Below are 13,734 nucleotides of genomic sequence, written 5' to 3'. Positions count from 1 at the left end.
TGTGTGTATGCCTTTTCCCCCACCACTGGAGCTTTTCTCCCACACTGTGAGGGGGGAAATGCAGAATAAGGGATTTTATGTTCTACAAATAGCTTGGTGGAGCAAAGGGACACATCCGGAAGTAACTAAATTTCTGTTTTTTAACTCTCCAGATAATTGAGCTGGCAGAAAAGTTGACTTCAGTCTTCTCTGTGTCTCTCCCCCTATAACTCCCACTCTCACGTTGCAGATGTGACTGTGCTTAGAAAGGAGCGCTGGCAGCATGGTTGGCAGCAAGGCCAGAGGTTCAAATCTGCCAGCTGCCCCCTCGGCGAAAGACCGCAGTCTCGGAAACCCTTGATGCACTTGTCTGAGTTAGTAGCGACTCAGTGGCGGAGGGTTTGGGTATTTTGCTCAGAGAGTGTGTGGGGATAGGAGTCTGGTGTTTGATCATTTGTCCACTTAAGCAATGGCTGAGAATCCACGGTCCTTAATCGCAGAATCACTTCAGGTCTTTACAGATTTGATGCCTTCATTCAGGGCTTAGAAAACGTGTTAAGCTGTCTCGGTTCACCCTTTTCTACATGTAGTTCAAAGCCATTTCTTCTCCAGGACCTTGCTACTTTCCCTGTATCACTGCTAGAAATTGGAACCTAGGTTGCTCCTGCCCCTGAAACATAAAAGTTCTCTCACTCCACTTCTCTTCCCCTCTCCTTTTCCCTCTTCCACCTTCTCCAGAGACAAGTAGAGGGGCAGCAAACACGAGGAAGGCCTTCCATAAGATGGCGTGCCCCGGCGGCCACAATGGGCTCAAGTATCAGACTCAGTGTGGGCCTGGGGATGGACTGGGCATAGGGTCACTGTTGGTTGGGACTGACACCTTCACTTCTAAAATGACTCCTTTCTTTCTCACACTCTTCCTTTCCCTCTCCATCTTTTCCTGTCTTTCTCTCCCACTCCAGCTCTCTTGCCGTTCACCCCATTTCTCTTGCCATTCTCCTGAGCGCAGGGAAATCACAGAGACCTATTGATCTCTTCCCTTGGCTAGCTGATAGACGTCTCAAATTTAACACATAACACACAGGGCTTCTGAGTTTAGTTCTCCAAATAGCTCATTCTTCCATGTTCCTCGTCTGAGAAAATGGTACTTCCTACATTCACAAGCCCCGAACTTGAGAGTCATTCTTAATGTCTCTCTGCTGCATCTTCCTCGCGACAGCTTCAGCTAGCTGTTCCCAAGGTCATTGCTTACCCTTGCCCTCCTCTGCTTTGCATCACGAGTGACCGACTTCCCCGGATCCTTTGGCTGCCGTTCTGCTGACTTTGGCCTTAGAGGCATTGGCAGCAGATTCCAGGCCAAGGGAAAGAGAGAAGCCAGGGCACCTCCTCTCCTTTGCTACTGCAGGGAGCATCTTCCACAATGGCTGCCTCTGCTCCTGACTCGTCTCCCAAGGGATGGGCCAACTCTCTTCTAGTCTCTGCCAGGTAGCCTGACTTCTGGGTACCAATAATAATACTCTTCCACTCTGTCCCTATCCCCGCACAGGGACAGCACTGGCCTTCAGCTGGAACTATCTCCTGGAAGATAACCCCTCATAACATGGCTTTTGACTCTTTTGTCATTTGTGTATAGCTTTTCTCTTTGAATTCTTTTTCTCACACCTCACTGGTCAGAGTGGTGTCAAACATCCATGCTTAAACTTCACCGGCAAGGGGACTGGAATGAACCGAGCGTCTCACATTTGTTCCCAATCACACTGTAAGAAGGAGACAAGTCCATGGAGCTCTGGGTGGCCTTGGTTCTCATTTCCCCCTTTCACCTACTCATCACCAGCAGCTATTCCCATTACTTCTCAATCACAAGAGGAAACAGATCCAGATGCCTACTCAGTTTATGCCTCTCATATGCGAAGATCTTAGTGAGTATTCTTGAACGTTTACTACTCACTGAAAGCCTTCTGGGTTGGGAGTGAGATTAGAAATGGAGACTTGATGTGCTCTTGCATTTTTGCTCAAGAATTTTATCTTTCTGTTAGATGTCACTGTCCTTGTTTTGCTTTAGGCTATACCCTTATTTGATCGTTGTGGGTAAAAAGATCTGACTAATGCTTCAGAACTAGTCTTCTCCTTTCCTGTGTGAAAGGTGAAAAGCCTAATTCAGAAGTAAAATGATATACTTCTCTACAGTGCGATAGCAGGCATCATGAAGTGGTGTTGGATAGGGATATGATGTTGGGAGGTAAAACTCCAAAGGAAACCAGGAAAATAAACACTGTAAAAGTCCAGCTGATTCTTGAAGAGAAGTTGTGTGCTGGACGGAACATGTGCAACGGGTTCTTCTAGGAAATGGCCATCACTAGATCTTGAGCCAAGTCGTAGAGACATGAATCTTCATAATTATTTATCAAAATTGGTGTGCCTGTTCATAGATCATTTCTATGAGTTATAGTTCATGATTTTTTAAAGGTTAAAGCATCATCCACCCCATTCTCTCCCGACCCAAACTTCATTTCATTGTCTTGCTTTTTACCCCCATATAATTATCACTGACAGTTTCCTGCTAATTTGTTTATTTACTTCTTGTCACCTTCAACTAGAATATGAATTCCATGAGAGAGGAGACATGTCTGTCTTGTTTATTTTTATATCCAATATCAAAGAACAGTATTTGGCAAATAGTAGGTGCTTATTTGTTGAACACATACTATTTCTCCATAACCATCTATGCCTGTGAACATAAATGGTCTTTTCTAAATGTATCTCCTTTGGGGGGACCAAGGCTATTCCTAAACAGATTTACGTCAGGAATCAAACAGCACCCACAGTGAGTGGCAAGGCAAGTATGTATGGATGTGAGCAAGTTTTAAGGAAGGGCTCATGGTGACAACTAGGGAGAGCTGCAGAATAAGAGAGGCACTTACAAAGGGGACGAATGATTCATCCCAAGCTGACTGTAGCCACGTAGAAATAGAGGCCTATAGGTACAGGTACAGATAAGAGGTCACGACACACAGAGTCCAGGTCAGATAACCCCTCAGGAACAGACATGGGAGGAGAAATACCAGAATAGTTGGGGGAAAGAGGGAACAAATCATGGGGGAAGGGAGACAGTGGTCAGTGTAAGATATGAAAATAATAATAATTTATCAAGGGGCCATGAGGGTGGGAGTAGGGGCGGGAGGGTAAAAAAGATGAGCACATACCAAGGGCTCAAATAGAAAGTAAATGTTAAGAAAATAATAAATATGTAAAAATATACTTGATAAATTGGTGTATGGATTGTTACAAGAGCTGTAAGAGCCCCCAATAAATTGATCTTTAAGAAAAAGAAGGAAAGAAAAAATAAAGGCCCAATAAGCCCCAGTATGGCCAGATCTTCCAATTTTCAAGAGAACATTTGAGATTTATACTAGAAACACTTCAAATTATTAAATGCTAGTTCAGGTTTGTAAAATGGACAAAGTAAATACATCTGTAGACCAGATTCTGCCCAGAGGTCACAGGATTTCGATTTTCTTTAGGAAAGGAGGGCAGAGGATTTTTCACTTTTCTCCAGGTTGAGTGGCATCTCTTGGGTGTTATGGATTGAATGTGTTGCCCTAACACCTGCGTGGTAAGCATTCATCCCTGTGCCTGCGGTAAGGAATCCTGGAGGCATATTGGGCTAAGGGTTGGGTTGTTAACCACAGGTCAGCAATTCAAAACCACGAGCCACTCCATGGGACAAAGATGAGGCTTTCTACTCCCATAAAGAGTTGGCATCTTAGAAATGCCCAAGGGCAGTTCTGCCATATCCTACAGAGTTTCTGTGTCTCAGAATTGATTTGATGACAGTGACTTTGAAATCGAGTCTACCTGTGGTAAAGGAGTCCTAGTGGTGTGCTGTCACATAAGCAATGGACCACTAACCACAAGGTTGGTGGTACAAAACCATCTGCCTTTGGAAAGATGAGGCGATCTGTTCCTTTAATCCAAAGATGATGCTAATATGATGAAGGGAAAAGTATCAGAGTTTAAATAGTGAACACCCATTTTGTTGAAGGTCATGGAGGACATTGGGAGCCCCAAATCATCTTCAGAGCATCTAGTCAGATTAAGCCTCTGGCAGATCCCCTCCAGCCACAGACGAGGGACTCGAACTGCTTTACCAACAGACACAGAGTATCGTAAGCTTGATTATGGTGGATTGAACCATGCTATTATATGATACTTGGTCAGTTTACCTCCCCTTGGAGCCAATCTGAATTTATGCTAGGATCAAATATTTGTCACTTGTTCCATGACAGAAATTTCTTCATGGCTTTTAAAATATTGTTGGTGGTCTTTTCTTTCTTATTCTTTTTTTATTATTTTATTTTTTATTTATTTATTTATTATTTTATTATTATTGTTTTCTTCTTTCTGTTTCGTTTTAATTTGTTTCCTGTTAGATTTCCCAGTTTACGAAGCACAGGAGGAGTAGATTTTAGAGACAATAACTGATGAAATGGCTTCTCTGGGACGGGGCTGGGGGTGGTGGAGGGGAGGGTGAGGGCAACTGAGGAGCAAACAATGAATGTGGGAGGAGGGTGGAGCAATGAAACTGATTGTGGTGGTGTAAATATAGTCCATTTGAAAGTGATTCCACAGTGGCAATGTATGACATGTGAATGTTATCTAAAAAAAGAAGAAGTAGAAAGTCACTAAGCTTGACTAATGGTTAGCATTGGTCAAGTTTTGTTTCGGGGGCATTGAGTTTGTGTTAATAGTAGTAGAATAGATCGTGTCCCAGGGCCGCTCATCACCTGCCTTGGCTCAGGACGGCCCCGCAAGCCTAGCTGCCAGGACCCCGCTGACTTCTGCAGCCCGAACTCCCGCCTCCGCGCCATGGCCAAGGTGAGTGCGCCCCAGGACCCTTCAGAGGGGCGGGGGAATAGGGGCGTCAGGGAAAAAGGCCGGGAGCTTGGTACAGGAGGGACTTGGAAGCTGCTGCATCAGTATTTTGAGAAGACTCTGGCCTCACCTTGCAAGATATCCCCCCACCCCCCACTGGAGAATGTTAGGGGTGAGACCCAGGCCGGGCAGGGGTAGAGAATTCAATTCAAAATTTGGGGGAAGGGTCATGGGCTAAAAAAAAAATAGTAGAATAATTTGGAAAAGGATATCACTAATGATTGCACAACACGGAGAATCTAAGTAATGGCACTGAATAGGACGTGTAAAAGTTGTAAAATTGGAGAGTGTTTTGTTGTGTATATTTTTTGCCACAATTAAAAGATAATTCTATAAATAACAATGAGTACAAAGAAGGAGAAAATGTTCTAAAATTGATTGTGGTAATAATTGTAAACTCTTCTTGATATGATTGAACTATTGAGTTATGTGATATGTGGGTGAAGTGTCAATAAAACTATTTTAAAACAGATTCACAGCCTCTCAGAAACCCTGTCCTGGTAGCTATGAGTTGCGATCATGACTGGTCTCTTAGTGCGTTGTATGGAGGCAACTCCGTGGAAGAAAAAAGAAGTCTTCACAACTGGGGCAATGAAAGAATACCACGATAAATGGAGGGGAAAAATTATGTTGTCAAGGATTTCAACTTGGTTGAATTCACAATCAATGTTCATGAAAGTAATCAAATAATGTATTACACTGGGAAAACCTTCTGCACAAGAGCTCCCTAAACTTTTGAAGAACAGTCTCTTGCTTTGAAAACTAAGGCCAGCCTCAACCAAGCCATTGTATTTCCAATGACCTCACGTGCATATGAAAATTGGACATCCAGTAAGAAAGACCGAAGAATTGATGTATTTGAATCACAGTGCTGGTGAAGAATTTTGAAAATAGCACTGACTGCCAAAAGAACAACGAAACTGTTTGAAAAGCACCCAGCCACAGTTCTCCTTCGAAGTGAGGATGGGGGAAATGCATCACGTACTTTGGACAAGTCACCAGGAAAAAGAAAGGCGCTTCAAGAGATGGGCTGACATGGAGGCCGCAGCAGTGGCTCAAACAGAACAACTGTAAAAATGGCAGAGGTTCAGGCAGTGCTTGGTTCGCTGATACAGTGTGGCTATGAGTCAGAACCGACTCGACCACCACACTTCACGACAGCAGCAAACTTCAAGGGTCAGAAGGACGTGTCAATTAAGAACGGCATATGCAATAGAACACTTGCTCTAATGCAGAACAGTCTGCCAAATGCAGTGAAAACATAAGAATACGACAGTGTTTGAAGGAGCAGGGAGAATTCCAAGGCTAGCATAGATTGAGGTTTAAATTGTAGAACCATCTAATAAAACAATGTGTAAGTGTTCCCTTCTTTCGTGTTTTAGTACTCTTGAAACTAGTTGCTTTTAAGCTCCAACATGAAACTTCCTTTTATTTTCTTTTTAAAAAAGAAGAGCCCAAACTATTATGCTAAAGATGGTCTTATGATTGCATTATGCACCTTAAAATACCGTTCCCCTGGAGATCTTAGCAGGACAATCAGTTATGGTGGCTGATATAAAAAAGAATGGTATAACATTCTAGTGAAAATTCAGCATGTAAGTTTATTTTAATACCATTTAAATAAAGATAAATATAATAGATTACGCTGTTTACTTGGGGCTAGAAAATGGAATTTTGTCTTGCTTGGATTCACAATCAATGCTCATGGAAGTGGTAGTCAGATTAAAAGACATTGCATTGGGTAACTCTGTTGCACAGATTTACTTAAGAGTATTGAGAAGCAGCGCTGTTCCATTGCTGACTAAAGTGCACTGTCCCAAGCCGCGGCATTTTCAATCTCCTCCTATGCTGGTGAAAGTTGGACACTGAATAAGGAAGACCAGGGAAGAGTCAGCACGTTTGAATGGTGGTGCTGAGGAAGAGTATTGGAAGTACCACAGATGCCAAAAGGACAAGCAAAGCTCTCTTCGAAGATGTACAACCAGAGTACTCCTTAGAAGCAAGATGGTGAGACTGCCTCTTACCTACTTGGGACATGTTGTCAGGAGAGACCAGTGCCTGGAGAAGGACATCATGTTAGGTAAAGTAGAGGGGCAGCAAAACAGAGAAAGGCCCTCAGAAGGATTGACACGCTGGCTGCAACAATGGGCTCAAGCATAACACTTGAGAGGATGGCACAGACTGAGCAGTGTTTCGTTTGGTTGTGCACAGAGTCACTGTGGGTCAGAATGGACCCGATGGCCCCTAAGAACCACAGACAATAGAATACATACCTGGCCCTTTGTTATTGGCAGGCAGACGCGGGAGTTAGCAGGGCAGTCAGGCGAGGAGACAGAGCTGGTGAAAACACTTCAAGGACGCTATGAGAGGCCAGACCCCTTCCCCCCTCCTCCTCCTCTTCGGTGGCCTTCAGGCCCAGGTGCAGAAGACTAACCGTTACAGATAACTTTGAAGGCTGTTGCTTAGCCCTGGACCTGCAGACAACAAAGTTGCAGTGGAAAATTCCCCAGCTACTCGCTCCCCCCAAACCCAGGCTATAAACTCTCCACCTCTAGCCTGGACCTTTGCCGGGAGGGGCGGGGGGGGGGGGCGGTTCCCAGGAGCTCAGGATGCTCCTGTCCCTTGCTCTGCTCTTCCTTCCCTCACCCAGCTCTGAAATAAACCCTTGAAATGGTTTTCTACCTTTGCCTTCTTTCTTTCTTTCCATCACCAAATCAACCTCACAGTTATGTCTTTTCCAGTTTTCTCTATACTGGTCAGGTATTACTTGTATTATCATAAATATAATCATTTGTACTTAGAAACCATAGACAAAATTAACACACTATATAAAGATAAAACATTAATGAAAAGGGAAAAAATAGAGTTAACATTTGGTTTGTGACTTTTCTGATTCTAAATGCAATCATTTTTCAATACACAAGAAAGGAATTATTATTTGAAATTATACTTACATATTTCTTCTCGCAGTAAATCACCTAAGTTTCATGGTGGCCTCACTGTCTCACTGAGGAATCATGGGGTCACAATTTGCAAATCCAATTACCCACATTGAAAAAAAGAAGGGTATCTGTTCCTACTTACCTTATAATTTACTCAGAAAATAATATTATCCCAAAACTTAAAATTAATTAAATACATATATCCAGAATAAATCACATTATCATTTAAAAAAATCAAGTGATTACCGTTAATATATACATAGATACAAAGTAATACACATTATTAAGAAATTTTAAAATAGTTAATTAAATTTAAAACTGTGCTCGCTTCGGCAGCACATATACTAAAATTGGAACGATACAGAGAAGATTAGCATGGCCCCTGCGCAAGGATGACATGCAAATTCGTGAAGCGTTCCATATTTTTTCTTTAAAAAAATAAAAATAAATAAATAAATTTAAAACTATATTAAAGAAATAATTTTTACTCCCTAAAAGGGACCATATTCATGTTTAGATAATGTAAATAGAGTTTCTATTAGAGAATTCCAAAATAGGTAGATGGATAACATATTTTTTAAGAATTTAAAAGTCTTATTGTAAATTTACTGATTAGGCAGTTAACCCAGTAATGCTTAGTGAGCAAAATACAAAATAAGTTCAGCATTTCTGAAAACAAGAAGTACAATCAGAAAAAAGAAAGCAGGAAAATCCTTATATCCTTTTATTTGAAGGGCAATGAGCCAAATAAGAAGTTCATAGAAATTACACTTTTCATTAGCATTCTCTACAGAAAATAAAACAAAATTCACATATTTATTCCTTAGGCTAAATGGGCCGGTTCTTCAAAATCTTTTTAACACTTTAACAGTTGAAGATGTAAACAGAACAATGCACTGGTTTGGCGGGAATGAAAATATCTGGAAGCACTTTTCAATTAAATTTTCTGATTTTAATTGGTCTAAGAGGTATTTAGACACAAAGACAGAAAATTATATCTAATAAGTCACAAAATTCACAAATCTTTACTGAGTAACATTTCAAGACCGAAGATATAGAACAATGAAGCCAAAAGTTCTCATCTCGGGAGCCAGCGTGCCAGTGGGGAGCCTCAATATGGAACAAACTCTACCATTCTAGGGAGCAGCCGCCACTGTCCAGAAAACAAAGCAGGGTAGAGGGTCAGGCGGCCACTGGATAACGCGTGCGTGGACATAATTTAGAACATGCTTTCCATCAGAAGTGCTCTGGGAAGTAGGGAGAGGGTTCCAGTTTGAGCCAAGTTCTGAGTGAAGTGAGGAAGAAAACCATGAGCACGCCAGCGAGGAGCGTGACTCAGGTAGAGGGAAGAATGCATGCAGAGACCCCAGGGGGAGATGGTCTTCACGCAGCTGAAGGAGAGGGCGAGGCTGAAGCAGAGTGAGCAAGGAGGAGAGTGAAGGAGAAGGTTGGAGTGTCAGTCAGGGCCTTAAAAAGCATGATGTACATTTTATTGCAAATGCATCGGGAAGCAATTGAAGGAGGATGCTTTGTACTAAGTTGTGGCGGCTGTGAAGACCAAGGTCTAGGGCTGTGATTCAAAAGGTTAGCAATTTCGCTAGCCGCCCTGCTGGAGAATGGTATTTAATAGTTTAAAGTTGCCGGGTGTGATTAATCTAAGAGTGACAGGAAGATGACAGGCCTGTGGGTGCAGAGATCAATGGATCCAAGATTGCCAGGTCAGATCTTGGGCAGTTGATGACTCCCAGGTTCAGCAGGCAATATTGTAGGCAGTTGGCTCAAGTCCAAAGAACTGGAGCTCCATGAGCCAGATGTAGGATCCACAGCCAGGGAAAAGCAAGCAGGCTTTCATCTACTTGTGGTGCAAGTAGGCCACACCCTCACGGAAACATCCTTTCAATTGATTGGATCATGGCTGTGACCTGAATGAAAGTGTGCAGATTCCAGAAGACTTCCTTGTGTTCCTGTGGAACGTGGACGCGTATCAAGGGCAGTTGTGCAAAGAAAACAAGAAAATACAGCACTTAAAAAAATCAGCACAGGCGTGCATCAGGATTGTACCCTCTCATCATACTTATTCCATTCGTATGCTGGATTACCTGGACGAGACTATGGTGTCAGGAGTGGAGGAAAATTTATTAACATAATATGCAGATGACACAACCTTGCTTGTTGAAACTGAGGAGGACTTCATGCATATGCTGATAAAGATTAAGGATTGCAGCCTTCGATGTGGATTACAAAGAAGACCAACATCTTCCCAACCGGACGGACCAATGCATAACATCAGGACTAATGAAGTAAAGATGGAAATTATCAAGGATTTTGTCTTGCTTGGATCCACAATCAATGCTGATGGAAGCAGCAGCCAGGAGATCACAGGAGGCTTTCATTTGGGTAAAATCCGCTGCACAGACCTCTTTAGAGAGCTGAAAAGCAGGAAGATGACTTGGAGGACTAAGGTGTGCCTGGCCCACGCCAGGGTATTCCCAATCGCCTCCTATGCTTGTGAATGCTGGTCATGGAATAAGGAAGACCGGCGAAGAACAGATGCATCTGAATTGCGGCGCTGGAGAGGAACACTGAAAGTAGCACGGACTGTCAGAAGAACAAGCAAATCTGTCTTGGGAGAAGTACAATCAGTTCTTCGAGGCAAGGATGGCGAGACTTTGTCTAATATACTTAAGACATGTTGTCAGGAGAGACTAGTCCCTCAAGAAGGACATCACGTTTGGTAAGGTAGAGGGGCAATAACACAGAAGAAGGTCTTTGACAGGATGGGTGGACACAGTGAGCCCAAACAAAACCATGATGAGGATGGCACAGGACAGGGCAGTGTTTCGTTCTCGTGTGCACAGTCACTGCTGGCCAAAGCCGACTTCATGGCACCTAGCATCAACCTCCCACCCTTATCATCTTACGATCAATCGGCTAGTCTTAGTATATGCCAGGATGGAGGGGATCGCACTGTTCAACCTCATGCCAAATCACTGAGAATCTTCACCCAGCCAGGAATCTTGGCCCAGCAAAATTCCTAATTATCACAGAAGCGGATCTCCCAATTTTCTGTATGACATCAACTCAATTCATGGCTAGATTCTTCAATTGTTCCGGGAAAGCTTAGAACAAGAAACTGACAGAAAATTGAACAGAGATTTTAATTATCACCCCTGCAAAGAAAACAAAAATTTGAGTTATGTTCCCACAAATTAGAGAAATTTGATAATCCGCTTGAGCGCTCCAGTGAGAGCAGAGGGACCATGCCCTGTGAATAGAGCTATGTCCCACGGTTTAGCTATTTACTCTAAAACTAAAGAAAAAGCTGACATAGATTATTCCCAATAAATTATACAATCAAGCCTCCAAGAGTTCATGCCATTCAACTGTCTGCTCTAAAATTTAACTTCATGTTAGAACAAAACAAGACAAAGAGGCCCAGAGTCTCTACACTGTATTATTCATAATGTCCAGAAACCAAAAGAAAAGACTTTTTAATAGAAAACTCACTGCCCTTGAGTCTATTCCAACTCACAGTAAACCCGTAGGACAGGGTGCAAGCGCCCTGTGGGTTTGCACAACTCTCTCTAACTCTCTCCGGGAGGGGAAGCCTCGTCTTTCTCACGGGTAGGAGCTACTGACTTGGAACTCCTGTGGCTAACAGCCCAGTGCATAACCATGATCCCACTAGTGTGTCTAACAAATTACTGGACCCACCCCCCAAAATCTCTGAATTTAAAAAAATGGTTACATTTGAATTAGTACGCTGGCAAAGGATATTGAAAGTACCGGGAATGCCTACAGAATAAACACGTCGCTCTTGGAAGAAGCACAGCCAAGATGCTCCTCGGAGGCAAGAGTGGCGAGACTTCACCTCACGTACTTCGGACAGTTGTGAAGAGACCAGCCCCTGGAGAAGGGCGTCGTGTTTGGCGAAGCAGAAGGGCAGTGAGGAAGAGGAGGGTACTCGCCAATGTGGATTGCCAGCATGGCTGCAACAAGGGCCTCAAGCACAGGAAGGATTGTAAGGAGGACTTCGGAGCCAGCAGTGCTCTGTTGTGTTGTGCACAGGGCCGGCCTGGGTCAGAGGCGACTTGATGACACCTGCCAACAACAGCTCTCACGATCAGGTGCTGACTAAGCATGCCATGGCCATTTTGAATCGGGTGCAAGTGATTTGTGCTTGACCAGACACGTAAAGGTGGGTTCATACCCACCCAACAGTACCACTTCTATGAAGAATAAAGGCAAATAAGCCTTATAGAGTAACAGATGACTTGTATTTGAGTAGATTGCAACTGGCTTGATAGTGTGTGTGTGTGTGTTTGTGTGTGTGTGTGTGTGTGTGTGTCTGTGTGTTTGGTCATTTTTCAATACTTGATTCCAACTTAGTTGATAAGTGCCAAGGTGAAAAGAAATAACCCACATTTTATTATTTGCTCTGAGCCAAACACAACCTATCCTTTATATGGTCCTAAGATTTGGCATGAAGTCAACTTTGTTCCTCTCACAGGCCCCCCACCCCTTGACCTTCATCATGTACTTCCCTTCCACTCTGGTCCCTCTGGTGGTGGCATCGGGGCTCTTTAGCCTCGTTTTTTTAAAAGTTCGTTCTCATCATTAGGACATCTGACCACGTTTCCTGTTTGTTAACTAACCCCTTGGCTTGCCCTCTGGATGCCCTCCGTACAATGGCCCCTAAGGAAGTACTGCTGCCAAGGGCCCCGTCAGAATGGGCTCTACCCTTGTCTGTGACATTAGCAGTGGGCTAAACTGAGCCTTCCTGATAAATTATACATCGTACTGTCGATTTCCCAGAAGTTCATGTTGAAAAGCAACCCTCACGTTTATATGGAAAACTCTTTGAGAGTTAAGAACCCTATATTAATTTTGCTATCTTGCTATTCTTTATAGTAATATTGAGGGTCTGGGGGCAGATTTCATATCCCCGAGTCTTCTTTTCCAGGCGACACCTCCCAGTGCCTTTAATCACTGGAGTCAACCAGATTGACTGCCTCTAAATTAGCTTTATTTAATTACTGCCTCTTTACAATGGTTGGGGAAAAGGATCTTAGAACAATGTCCCAATTATGTTCTGCCCAATTTTTAGTTAGAATGGGCTTTAGTGGTTTGTTCCATGATACAAAGTGGCTATCTTTTCTTTTTTTTTAAAAAAAACTTTTCATTGGGAATTGGGCAAAGGCTTATTGGGCAGATCAATTTTCCACTCAACAATCTGTATACATTTTGTTTCATCTCATTGATTATAAACCACACAATGTAAAATCACTTACCTTACTCCCTCCTGGGCTGCTTGTTTTCATCCCAGCTTCTTTCCTAACCTTTCAGAGCTTTGTCCTGTAGGAAGAATGGCTCTCTTGATCTCATTTTACTATTATTACTATTATTATTATTACTATATACTAGTGCTATTCCCCCCTTATACTCCAGTGGAAAGTTTGGTGAACAATCGAGCCATAAGAGTGAGCTTATTCACTGACCTGAAGGGTGATGAAGGACCACAGTCTCCAGGTTTCAACCCATCATTATCTGACCAGGAAGTCTGCCCTGGCTCATGGTTTTGAGTTTTGCTCCATGCGTTTTTCTCCTTCTATCCAGGACTTTCTAATGTAATCCCTTTCAGAACAGTTTGTGGTGGTAGCTGGCTATCATCTAGTTCTGGTTTCAGGATGTGAATACTGGTATATGAGAGGTGCATTATTCCATTGGACTAATTGTTTACATGTGTCTTCATTTTTTTTTCTCACTCTTCCTTCCTTCAAATAGGAATAAAACAGTACTTGCAAGCTAGATGGCTGCTCATGAGTTTTGGAGGGGTGGGCTTTCCCCCCCAACTTTTTTTGGTTGAATTAGGTAGAGTTTC

At 43.0% G+C, this 13,734-nt stretch overlaps 1 non-coding gene across 1 annotated transcript; it reads left to right on the top strand.

Annotated features, from left to right (window-relative positions):
- The first annotated feature begins 8,173 nt into the window (after positions 1-8,173).
- On the top strand, positions 8,174-8,280 carry LOC142438135 (U6 spliceosomal RNA). Its single transcript, XR_012782565.1, has one exon. It is a non-coding gene; the product is annotated as a U6 spliceosomal RNA (small nuclear RNA).
- The last annotated feature ends 5,454 nt before the right edge of the window (positions 8,281-13,734 follow it).

The sequence above is a fragment of the Tenrec ecaudatus genome, chromosome 1 (assembly GCF_050624435.1).
Source record: "Tenrec ecaudatus isolate mTenEca1 chromosome 1, mTenEca1.hap1, whole genome shotgun sequence".
In the NCBI taxonomy this organism is placed as follows: domain Eukaryota; kingdom Metazoa; phylum Chordata; class Mammalia; order Afrosoricida; family Tenrecidae; genus Tenrec; species Tenrec ecaudatus.
This window is presented reverse-complemented; position numbering and strand designations above follow the sequence as displayed.